Source organism: Salvelinus alpinus, chromosome 28, assembly GCF_045679555.1.
Source record: "Salvelinus alpinus chromosome 28, SLU_Salpinus.1, whole genome shotgun sequence".
Lineage (NCBI taxonomy): Eukaryota > Metazoa > Chordata > Actinopteri > Salmoniformes > Salmonidae > Salvelinus > Salvelinus alpinus.
Window position 1 is genome coordinate 32,520,246 of NC_092113.1, and position 2,063 is coordinate 32,522,308.

Genomic DNA, 2,063 nt, shown 5'->3' on the forward strand with positions numbered 1-2,063 from the left:
TAGAGTGATGCAGTTCTACATTTGTGCCTAAAAAACTAATTGGGAAATGAATAGTCTCTTCTTCAGCCAAGCGTCATCAGTCTGGCAAACAAGACTAGTAAACTAAGGAATCTCATGATAACATAATGTAATTTATAGATGCAGATGTTACCAGACTTTATGGAAGGTTTGCCTGGAAAAGATTATTAGTACTGGTTTAATAATACTATATTTTTCATGATTTTCAACCAATACTCAACTTTAGTTATATCGTAATGAAGCTATATTCTGGTTTAGTTTAAGCTAATGACGTTTGATAAGAAGAGATTACTAAAGCTAGGTCATTTAAAGGGGCAATCTACGATTGTTATTGTTTGAACTGCAGATTGCCCCCTTTAAGAAAGAAGAAGGTGCTAGGGACACTTTTTGCTTGGTAGATTTGTAATTTGCTGTATTTGCACCTGTTTTTTTGCAATAAGAGATGTTTTGGGGGCTACATTTTTATTTTATTTTTACACTTGGATACTCCTTATTAATCCAGTCTATGTTATTATCATAATCATTACAATAGTGTTTTGTTTATTACTCTTTTATTTTTATTTCTCTGATTTTATTTCTAAAGGTAAATGTAACCTCTCACAACTATCTGATAAGGTTTGAAATGTTCGTCCAAAGGTTAGAGATATTGGTTCTACTGTATAGGACATCACTGTGTTCCTTCACACAGAGGTGTAGCTGTAATGAAAGTGTGACATCTGTAACATATACAGTGCCTTCAGAAAATATTCATACCCCTTGACTTATTCCACATTTTGTTGTGTTACAGCCTGAATTCAAAATGGATTAAATATATGTTTTCTCTCAACCATCTACACACAATATGCCACAATGAAAAAGTGAAAACATGCTTTAATTTGCACATTTATGAAAAATGTAATACAGAAATGCACTGTAATTCAACTGTGATGGACATCCTTGATCATTGAAGGCTGAGCTTCAGAGGGTTTTGGAGTACCCCTCTTCGTCTCTACACCCTTTCAGCTCTACCTCTAGTGTAATCTAGTACTTACACCTCTATTTGCTACCGTGGGTGAATTTGACATGCTGGTATGTGCACCTAAAGTTGCGTAGCACTGAGATCTATCCTTTTTGTTGACGTCATTTTAGATTTCTGTGGGAGTTCTATTCTATGTGTACTGTGAGCTACATGAGGGTATGCTGAAACTTTCTTCCAGGATACCTACTCTCATTGCAATACGGCTCCAGTGGTTTGCTGGTGTGTATGATGTTTTGTTTGAGGTCATCTTACCTATTTAAAAAAAATCATATTCTTTGGTATTTATATATAGGGTCATTAAGCGTGTGGATTGGTTTCTGTAATAATAAAATTTAAAAAACGGATCTGTATCATTTGTGTCTAATGTGCCTGTTTTTTTTGATGGAAGAGAAATATTCAAACATTTTGGGTTGCTTCCTTCAGGGTGACATTTCTGATACTAATTTGCTAATCACATGTCTCATCTTCTCTTCTGAATATCTATCTCCTCTCTCTTCCATTCCCTCTCACTCACTCACCCCCTCTCTTCTCTGACCTCGGACATTTACATTTTTACATTTAAGTCATTTAGCAGACGCTCTTATCCAGAGCGACTTACAAATTGGTGCATTCACCTTATGACATCCAGTGGAACGGCCACTTTACAATAGTGCATCTAAATCTTTTAAGGGGGGGGGGAGTGAGAAGGATTACTTTATCCTATCCTAGGTATTCCTTAAAGAGGTGGGGTTTCAGGTGTCTCCGGAAGGTGGTGATTGACTCCGCTGTCCTGGCGTCGTGAGGGAGTTTGTTCCACCATTGGGGGGCCAGAGCAGCGAACAGTTTTGACTGGGCTGAGCGGGAACTGTACTTCCTCAGTGGTAGGGAGGCGAGCAGGCCAGAGGTGGATGAACGCAGTGCCCTTGTTTGGGTGTAGGGCCTGATCAGAGCCTGGAGGTACTGAGGTGCCTTTCCCCTCACAGCTCCGTAGGCAAGCACCATGGTCTTGTAGCGGATGCGAGCTTCAACTGGAAGCCAGTGGAGAGAG

General features: G+C 39.1%; 1 protein-coding gene across 3 annotated transcripts in view; it reads left to right on the forward strand.

Annotated features, from left to right (window-relative positions):
* LOC139557720 (calcium-binding and coiled-coil domain-containing protein 1-like) overlaps positions 1-1,386 on the forward strand; it is a 29,748-nt gene extending 28,362 nt beyond the window's left edge. For all 3 annotated transcript variants that reach the window (XM_071372842.1, XM_071372844.1, XM_071372845.1), the window contains one exon: positions 1-1,386. This exon is cut by the window's left edge and continues 1,248 nt beyond it. The gene's annotated coding sequence lies outside the window, so the exon portion shown is untranslated.
* The last annotated feature ends 677 nt before the right edge of the window (positions 1,387-2,063 follow it).